We start from the raw sequence: 10,656 nt of genomic DNA, 5'->3' as shown, positions 1-10,656 counted from the left end.
GTTAATAGAACAAAATGCGAATTAATCAAGAAAATATAGGATTAATTCAGCAGGATTTAAAATGGACCGAGAACACAAGGGCCTGCCGGCCCATACGGCCTTACAGGCGGCCCAGGCCCACCGCCTGGAGTGGATAAGGCAGGGGGAGACCTCGGGAGCAACCGCTCCTCCGATCCCCGCTGCCGGCGGCCGTCTCATCAGCGAGGAGCGGGAAAACCCGGCGAGTCGTCATCTCCGCTGCAGGGAACTACGCCGGAGGGCCAGCCGAGGGCTGTTCCTCGGGCGCCGCCTGCGCGGATGCGAGCCGAGGGCTGCGTCGCCGTCGCCGCTGCGGGGAGCCACGCCGGAGGGCACCGCCGCGTTGCCCAGCCACAGTTCGGAAGACCAAGCGCGTGCTAGAGGGCGCGTGGCCTGGCGGCAGGGCGGCCGGCGTAGCGCGGCGCATGGCCGGGCGCGGGGCTCGGCGTGGCGGCCGGGATTGGGGTGCGGCGTGGCGCGGTGCAGGCGCCACGGGCGGGGCGCGGCCAGAGCCTGGAGCGGGAGTGGGCGGGCTTGACCGCGGAGGCCGGGACGCGGCGTAGAGGCCGGTGAGCGGCGCGGGGGCCGGGCGGCAAGACGAGGCGGAGCCGGCACGGCCAGGCTCGGCCGCGGAGGCCGGGACGCGGCGCAGAGGCCGTGCGGCAAGGCGCAGTGCGGCAGGGCGCTGGGTGGCCACGGGCGTGGCGCTGCATAGCGCGGGCGCAAGTCCGGCGGCGCGGACAGGCTCGGCACGGCCGCGGAGGCCGGGAAGCGGCGCGGACGCGGCCAGGAGCGGCTACAGCCTGTTGCGGCCGGCGACGACGGCGCTAGGGCTGCATTGCGTGCTTCGATCGTCGAGGACGCCGATTCCCGTTGCTTTTTCTCTCGGCCAAATCGCTCTTGGCTAGGAGCGCGCTGATAACGTGTTGAGAGAAAAGTGAATCCTATATCCCTTTCATTAGATGATTGTAGGCATTTATACAAGGAGAAGGGATGCGATGGAAGAGGCATCCGTTCGGGACAGATGGCAGTTTTTTTTTGAAAGTGGGAGAGATGGCAGTTACAAGGGGAGATTTACCCCATAATTAACACACGTTAATTAAACTCTAACACAAACCACACAGCGGGCCTTAACAGATGAAAAGGTCCAGTGTGTCATATGTTGCTTATTTCTGGTTGGCTGCTGCTCGCTGGCAGTTGAGTAAATGTGTAGCAATCAACGTTTTACCGTGGTTCAGACGTCTGGTCCAGGAGAGCTCATTGCTCATCCAGTATTACACTCGCGCGCCCACTGCGTGTTCATTTCCTTTGGTTTTCCCACTTCATTCTCCACGCAAAGCAGACGACACGTCGAGCAGGAAGATGGACGCCCAGGGCGCGATCGACTCGCTGCTGGGCCGCCTCACCACGGTCCTTGTCAGCGAGGCGCAGCTGCTGGGGGGCCTCCGCGGCGACGTCGAGTTCATCAGCGACGAGATGGAGAGCATGAACGGCCTGCTCATGCACCTTGCCGAGTCCCACAACCGCGACAGCCAGGTCCGGGCGTGGATGAAGCAAGTGGCTGGCCTCAGCCGCGACTGCGAGGGCAACGTCGAGCTCTACGCCCAGTACGTCGGAGGTGCTGGCCCTGGCGCCAGAAAGGGCGTCCTGGGCTCCTTGCTCCGGATGCTCCGCTTTGTGCGGACCATGTCTGGCCGGCACCGTATCGCGACGCGGATCCGGGAGCTCAAGGTCCGCGCCCGTGACGTTCGCGACAGGCGGGAGAGGTACGGCGTCACTGTCCCGCCGGCACCATCTCGCACCATCCCTGATGCTCCGGCTCCGCAGCCGGGCGGACCGGAGGAGGAGGATCTGCGAAGACGCGAGTTGCTCTGTGGTGAACCACCGGACACTATAGAGGAAGACAGCAACAAGGTCCTCGAGTGTCTGCCTTACAAAGAATTTGTTCCTGGTGGCACAATTAGTGGTGAAAAAGAGCATGCCATGAGGAACTACAGATTGATCTGTATTGAAGGAGTGGGTGGCTTGGGGAAAACAGCTATCGCACGGAAGGTGTACGAGCACCCGTACGTGGTGAGCAAGTTCGACCACATGATCTGGGTCAACAATGGAGGGCTCAACAGAGAATATCACGAGGTATGTAAGGAGATACTAGAACAACTACAACACAAGTTCCCTAGATCATACGAAAGCATTCTAATCGTTCTTGATGGTGTCGATGACAAACCAATGGACTACAGTTCCCTAGATCGTTCCGATCTCGAAACATCATCATACAATGCAGTACCTCTGAGTGTTCATCTTTCCGCTGGAATAAACAAGGACTTTAGCCAGAGTCGTGTTGCTCTAATAATGACCGGAGTTCACTTTTATAATGACGGTACAGATACAAGATTTCGTTATGCCAAAAAGTTCCGGTGTGAAACTCGTCCGAATTTTTTCAGAGGCAGAGCATTGGGCCTTGCCAAGTGTGAAGGTTCCGCGGTATTGGCAGTTTTAACCAAGTGCTACCACAGCACCCTTGCAGCGAAGCTCTTCCTTCATCTACTCTATGTCAATCCCCACAGGGCTACGGCGGAACTGGAAACCCTATGCCGTGTCCTAGAGGAGAACAGAAACAATACTGCTAAGACGATGCTTATGGTCTGCTACAACGAGCTCCCTAGTCGTCACAAGAGCTGCTTGATGTACCTTCAATATTTCCTCAAGGCCACATAACCATGAGAGCTGATCTGCTGAGGAGGTGGGTCTGTGAAGGACTGATAACCAAAAGAAGCGCAGGGACGAGCACGCTGCATGATCAGGCCGAGCGCATCTTCGACTCACTGGTCACTCGAGGGTTCATATGTCCAGGAGAAATCAGTGATGCAGGAAAGATCCAGAGCTTTACATTGAATCCTTTTGTTCATGAGTTCATCAATACAGATGTAGGCTTCGTCGATACATCATCACGGCCTGAGCTAGCTCACCGCTTCTCCACCAACAGTGGGGTAGCAATACAGGAAGAATCTCCTTCTGAATCCGATCCATCCGGCCATGGCATCTTAACTACCATTGAGTCTTTGTCTGAATCTGCTCAATGGCAGTTTCTGAAGGTGCTGGATCTTCGAGGCTGCAAAGGGCTGCAGAAGAAGCATCTAAACAGTGTTTGCAAGATACTGCTGCTCAAGTACCTGAGCCTCAGGAACACAGATGTCGTTGAACTGCCGAAGGTCATTGAGAAGTTGCAGTGCCTGCAGACATTGGATATCCGGCAGACAGCGGTACGGGTACTTGCCACAAAATCTGTTATGCTTCCAATGCTAAAGCATCTGCTTGCTGGGAAGAGAGACTCTCCGACTCCAAGCAACGACTCTGATACTGATAGGTTCGAAGAGTCGTTTGCGGCGGTGCACCTTCCCAGGAGCATCCGAAGAATGGAAAAACTCGAGGTGCTCTCCCATGTTGAAGTTGCCCACAGTGATGATCTGACTGATGTTGGCAAGCTGCTACGTCTCAGAAAGCTTGGGGTGATTCTCCAGGGTAAGAAAGAAGAACTGGAACTTCTGATCCAACAGGTTGAAAAATTGTATGGTTGCCACTGCTCCCTGTCAATCCAGATGGACCAGCAGACGAAAAGCGAGGGCGAATTGCCCTCACCAGTCACCTCCAAGAAATCTCCAGAGCCTGAACATCCACGGCATCACAGGTGGGCTTTACCTGTGGATTGCAGGGCATGATCAACTCACTAAGATAACACTGAGTGAGACCGGCCTTGGGGAAGAGGCGCTAAGAATCCTTGGCCAGCTTAGCATCTTGCGCTGCCTCAAGCTTCGACGCAAGTCTTACATCGAGAGCCAACTCAAGTTCAAGGAAGGAGAGTTTAAGAGCCTCAAGTCTCTAGTTGTCGAGGGCAGCAACATCACCAGCATCACCTTTGAGGTTGGGGCAGCTCCTAAGCTTGAGCTGATCGTCTGGTCATTTGTCTCCATGGAAATTCCTTCTGGACTTAATCGCCTTCCCAAGTTGAAGAAGCTTTTACTCAAAGGTGACATCTGCGACATAGACTCAGTCAAAGAAGAAATTAAAGAGCATCCCAACCATCCTGAACTGAAGTACAATGGACAGCTGCAACGCTATGAAGCTGGAACTGCATCTGCAAGTGCTGCCTCAACTCCGTGAGCAATCGATCAACCACTATCCATCACACAAAGCTCAAGCCGATACATCTGGTTCATTTATCCCTGAATAAAGGTGCAGCTGAAGAAGATTGTGGACCTCTTCTTCCGGCTGCCATGTATGTTTGTTTGCCGTTCTTCTGCATGTGTGTTTGTTTGCTTTGATTTTCTATTATCGCTGGACCTGGATTTTGTTATGTGCATGCCTTAGCCGTATCGCATGGTTTATTTATGGCTTGGTATATGATTTGTGTGTAACTCTGCTACTACTATCTTTGATCATGCTTGTCATGAGTCAGCAACTCTGCTACTGCTATCTTTGATCATGCTTGCCTGGTTATCCGGTGATGGAATCTGTGTGCCGTGTACAAGTTGATGGGAGAAAACACCAAGGATTGGTTATCTGAAAGTATTGCAGGTCCTGAATGGACATCTCACTGTTTCTCACTGCTGCCTCGTGGCTAGAATTATGGTCATACTCTGCATCCTTTTGCTCTGTGCGTTTCCTTTTCAGCACACCAGTGTGGCCTCAGTGGTAAGATCAACCTCACCTTTGTCTTTTTGATTGAATTGAGACAAGGGGCTTCCCATTGGTTTCCACTAGAGAAACTACAGCACCACATTGTCAGTACTATGGAAGTGGCAAAGGTGCAGGCAAGACAGGGGAGACGCAAAGAAGGCGCGGCGAAAGCGTAAAGTCATCGCGGGAGCGTTTGAATTCGAATGTGTGCGTGACAGGCCGTGAGCCTTGTAATGGTGTGGGCCGTGGGCCGTGTGGGTGCGGGCGTCACTTGCGAGTATATAAGCGAGGTGTGTCGTTGTGGATAGGTATCGAATATTTGAAATGAAATATCCTGAGCCACAGGCTCCTCTTCCTCCTCTCGCTGTCTTCTCCTAGCTTCTCACCTCTCTGCTCGCCTCTGAGATCCTACCCTACCCTTCCTCGCCGCCGGCGAACTCTTACCACCCCTAGGTCGTGACACACATGTTCTTTGGAACAAGTTGACACCAGACAATCTGCACAAAAGGAACAGGGCGGCGCAGCTCGAGCTGAGTTCTGAGTGCGAAACTGTTTTCTAGGTGTCCAATGCCGCTGGCCACGGCGTCAACGGCAGAGATGGACCGAGTTTGCGACGGCACGGCCACGACGGCGCCGGCGGCAGGTCATCCAGGAGGGTGCGAACGATTTGGAGCAGAGAATAGGAGGACTTGTGGCTGCCTACGCCCTAAGCTGAGTTCTTTTTTTTAGGGTTTTTTTTAGCGGTGGACCGGCCGTTCCCGGGCCGCATCAACGAGAAGGCTTTCCTCGAGGTGAAATGTGAGCGATGTCCAGAAGCCCAGCTCAGGCCAGAAAAATATAAAGAAGAAAGTATACTTTCCCCCCTCAAATCTGCTTCGATGGATCAAATTTCCCCTGAACTCTAAAACTGGATCAATCGCCCCCTGAACTTTGCAAAACCGGATAAATATCATCCGGAGCGGTTTTGAAAGGAATTGAAGGTGGTTTTCTTACCAATGATCGTTAATGATGCTGACTGGGCAGCGGCAAGGGACGGTTTGGGGTTAAATTTCCCCATTTTCTTAGACCTTCTTTTTTGCCTCTGTTCGCCATCCGCCGGCGTCAAATTCCTAACCACCGTTGCTTCCCGACCGCCCTGACTTCGCCTACGAGCTCTCGATGAGCGTGCGCCCCTCTTACCTTCTTCCCCGTCCGATTCCCTCAGTCGTAGCGTCGCCCCGCTCGAGCTGGAGCTCGGCCGGCATGGCCATGGCCGAGATCGGCCGTGCCCGCGCCCGCCCAGCCACACCGCGCGCCTAGCCTACAACCGCCCTTGGCAGCGACCCCGTAGCTTCGCAAACGCGCGCGCCCTCCCCTTGCCAGCCGTGCTCGGGCGAGCGTTGCTTTCCTGGCATCCCGTATGGTGCCGGACGGAAAGGAACAAGGATGACTACATAGTGAATAAGTGGGGCTCTGCATGTAGTAATAGCGCTTGGAATTGGTTGGGATCAAAATCGCATGACGAAAATTACGTGAATCCTAACGCATCACATGAACAACAAAATTGTCAGGGAAGCAAAGACCGGATTAATAGAACAAAATCGCATGATGCAAGTAGCGGCCGAAAGCACGACCGGGGTGGGCGCCGTACGAGTTCCTCCCGGCAGTGTGCCACCTCTGCCGCCGCTGTCGTGTGTGAGAAGATTTACATGGAAGCAAGACAGCGGCAGGAGTGACGACAACGACGACGTCTGCATCGGCGAGATCACGATGGGACTTGCAGCATTGATCTGAACCTGTACGACGTGGTGGAGCTTGATGGATTGCTCAAGGACCGGATTTCATGGCGAATCTTTCACTGCCACGTCAACATCATTACTTGCCTAGTTAATGATTACAAGGCCAGTCAACATCCTTAATAAGAAAACCACCTTCAATTCTTTCCAAAACCGCTCAGGGGTGAAATTTATCTGGTTTTACAAAGTTCAGGGGGAAGTTCAGGGTGGATTTGATCCATTGAGGCAGATTTGAGAGGGAAAAGTATACTTTCTTCAAATATAAATGGGCGACAGTACTTTCTTTCTACTAAAAAATACCGTGGCCTATTTTTTTTGCGAGAAAATTTTCGATCTATTCATCTTCAATCATGACAGTACAACGAATACCAGAAATAATAAAAATTACATCCAGCTTCATAGACCACCTAGCAACGACTACCAGCACTGAAGCGAACCGAAGGCGCGCTGCCGTCATCGCCCCTCCATCGCCGGAGTCGGGCACAACTTGTTGTAGTAGACAGTTGGAAAGTCATCGTGCTAAGGCTTCGTAGGACCAGCGCACCAGGACAGCAACCGCCGCAGATGAAGAATAACGTAGATCAGAAAGATCCAATCCGAAGACACGCGAACGTAGACGAACAACAACGAGATCCGAGCAAATCCACCAAAGATAGATCCGCCGTAGACACACCTTCACACGCCCACCAACGGTGTTAGACGCACCGCCGGAACGGGGGCTAGGCGGGAGACTTTTATTCCATCTTTAGGGAGCCGCCGCCGTCTCGTCTTCCTGAACAGGATACAAACCCTAACAAAACTGAAAGAAACGACTAAAAACAGAGCCCTCCCGCCGGCCCTTGCCGAGATCCACCGTGCCCCGATGGCCCTAGGGCCACCGGAGAGGAGGCGGACCTACGGCGGCGGCGGCGGGAGGCAGAAACCCTAGCTTTTTTGTGAAGGAAGGAGGAGGCGGCAGATCCTGTGTTACGACCCTGGGTAGGGGCAAGAAGGGCGACACCCTAGGGCCCCAGCCTGATGGGGGGCCCGACCCTGTGCATCTATAATTAAGAAAAAGGGTTTCCCCCGCTTTGTATTACAAAGCAACCACCGATACATCCAACGATAGGTGCTGGGGCCGCAGCACAAACAAGCCCAAAGAAAAAACAAAGACAAAAGGAAGAGAAACAAATGCCAACAACGGCAGATCGACGAAACGAAAATGACCGGCGACCGCTGCACCCTCAGGAGAAGTACCACCACGTTCCCAACACCCGAAGCGTCGCGTACCAAGCAACACCTTCAAGAAGGAGGCGACGACGACGCCGCCGCTGCCCGGACTAGTCCTACGGTTTCCCCCGGTACACGGGGTGCAGTGAGGGGAGGGGTGTACCCGACACCCTTCAGGAAGGTCCGGCGGCACCCACAGGCGTCGCCGCGTCGGGGCCGGACGAGCCGCCAGAGATTTCTCCCAACCCAAACCCCCACCACCACCCCAGACGAATCATAGTGGACCGCCCATCGCGCAGCCCACCAACATGTGCCACCACGGTCACCGAGTAAACTTCACCGTCTCCCTGAGGTCATCGACACGAGACCTGGAAGATGGGAGAAGGGAGAGTGGCCTTGGGGCATCTGCAACATCGCCGACGTGAGGGGACAACCGCCACCGCCACCGCGAAGCCGACCGGAAGCGCGGACAAGGGGACTGCCAGGCACCGAGGCCCGGCCGGACCCAAAGGGTCCAAACAGCCCTTGCCGCACGCTACAGCTCGCTGGCCGACGAAGCCGCCACCGCCCGCAGATGTAGGATCGAAAGTATGTCTAGAGGGGGGGTGATTAGACTACTTGACCAAATAAAAACTTATCCTTTTCCCAATTTTAGTTCTTGGCAGATTTTAGCTACTTTGAACAAGTCAAGCAATCTTAACACAATTCAAACAAGCATGTAAAGAGTATATGAGCAGCGGAAAGTAAAGCATGCAACTTGCAAGAACGTAAAGGGAAGGGTTTGGAAGATTCAAACGCAATAGGAGACACGAATGTTTTTGTCGTAGTTCCAATAGGTGGTGCTATCATACATCCATGTTGATGGAGACTTCAACCCATGAAGGGTAACGGTTGCGCGAGTCCACGGAGGGCTCCACCCACGAAGCGTCCACGAAGAAGCAACCTTGTCTATCCCACCATGGCCATCGCCCACGAAGTGTTGGAGATCGTAGCAGAAATTAAAAAATTTCTACGCATCACCAAGATCAATCTATGGAGTATTCTAGCAACGAGGGGAATAGGAGTGCATCTACATACCCTTGTAGATCGCGAGCGGAAGCATTCAAGTGAACGGGGATGATGGAGTCGTACTTGCCGTGATCCAAATCACCGATGACCAAGTGCCAAACGGACAACACCTCTGCGTTCAACACACGTACGGTTGGGAAGACGTCTCCTCCTTCTTGATGCAGCAAGGGGGAAGGAGAGGTTGATGAAGATCCAGCAGCACGACGGCGTGGTGGTGGATGCAGCAGGATCCCGGCAGGGCTTCGCCAAGCACAAGCGGGGAGGAGAGGTGTTACGGAGGGAGAGGGAGGCGCCAAGAGCAAGGTGCCGCTGCCCTCCCTCCCTTCCACTATATATAGGGGCTAGGGGGGCGCATGCCCCCTTGGAGATCCCATCTAAAAGGGGGGGGCGGCGGCCCCTGCGGGCAACAGCCCCCTTAGGGTTTCCAACCAGGGGGGCGCATGCCCCCTCGGGGGGCAACGCCCCCCTAGGGTTTCCAACCCTAGGCGCCTTGGGCCCTTGGGTGGGGTGCACCAGCCCATCAGGGGCTGGTTCCCACGCCACTTCAGCCCATGTGGCCCTCCGGGATAGGTGGCCCCATCCGGTGGACCCCCGGGACCCTTTCGGTGGTCCCGGTACAATACCGGTAACCCCCGAAACCTTCCCGCTGGCCGAAACTGGACTTCCTATATATAAATCTTTACCTCCGGACCATTCCGGAACTCCTCGTGACGTCCGGGATCTCATCCGGGACTCCGAACAACTTTCGGGTTACTGCATACTAATATCTCTACAACCCTAGCGTCACCGAACCTTAAGTGTGTAGACCCTACGGGTTCGGGAGACACGCAGACATGACCGAGAAGCCTCTCCGGTCAATAACCAACAGCGGGATCTGGATACCCATGTTGGCTCCCACATGCTCCTCGATGATCTCATCGGATGAACCACGATGTCGAGGACTTAATCAATCCCTTATTCAATTCCCTTTGTCAATCGGTACGTTACTTGCCTGAGACTCGATCGTCGGTATCCCAATACCTTGTTCAGTCTCGTTACCGGCAAGTCACTTTACTCGTACCATAATGCATGATCCCGCGATCAACCACTTGATCACATTGAGCTCATTATGATGATGCATTACCGAGTGGGCCCAGAGATACCTCTCCGTCATACGGAGTGACAAATCCCAGTCTCGATTCGTGCCAACCCAACAGACACTTTTGGAGATACCTGTAATGTACCTTTATAGTCACCCAGTTACGTTGTGATGTTTGGCACACCCAAGGCACTCCTACGGTATCCGGGAGTTGCACAATCTCATGGTCTAAGGAAATGATACTTGGCATTCAGAAAAGCTACAGCAAACGAACTACACGATCTTTGAGCTAAGCTTAGGATTGGGTCTTGTCCATCACATCATTCTCCTAATGATGTGATCCCGTTATCAATGACATCTAATGTCCATAGTCAGGAAACCATGACTATCCTTTGATCAACGAGCCAGTCAACTAGAGGCTCATTAGGGACGTGTTGTGGTCTATGTATTCACACATGTATTACGATTTCCGGATAATACAATTATAGCATGAATAATAGACAATTATCATGAACAAGGAAATATAATAATAATTTTATTATTGCCTCTAGGGCATATTTCCAACAGTCTCCCACTTGCACTAGAGTCAATCATCTAGTTACATTGTGATGAATCGAACACCCATGGAATTCTGGTGTTGATCATGTTTTGCTCTAGGGAGAGGTTTAGTCAACGGATCTGCTACATTCAGGTCCGTATGTACTTTACAAATTTCTATGTCTCCATTTTGAACACTTTCATGAATAGAGTTGAAGCGACGCTTGATATGCCTGGTCTTCCTGTGAAACCTGGGCTCCTTGGCAAGGGCAATAGCTCCAGTGTTGTCACAGA

The 10,656-nt window shown here is 53.5% G+C and overlaps 1 pseudogene; it reads left to right on the top strand.

Moving 5' to 3' along the window:
- The first annotated feature begins 949 nt into the window (after positions 1-949).
- On the top strand, positions 950-4,712 carry LOC125552693 (annotated as a pseudogene).
- The last annotated feature ends 5,944 nt before the right edge of the window (positions 4,713-10,656 follow it).

The sequence above is a fragment of the Triticum urartu genome, chromosome 4 (genome assembly GCF_003073215.2).
Source record: "Triticum urartu cultivar G1812 chromosome 4, Tu2.1, whole genome shotgun sequence".
Classification (NCBI taxonomy): Eukaryota; Viridiplantae; Streptophyta; class Magnoliopsida; order Poales; family Poaceae; genus Triticum; species Triticum urartu.
This window is presented reverse-complemented; position numbering and strand designations above follow the sequence as displayed.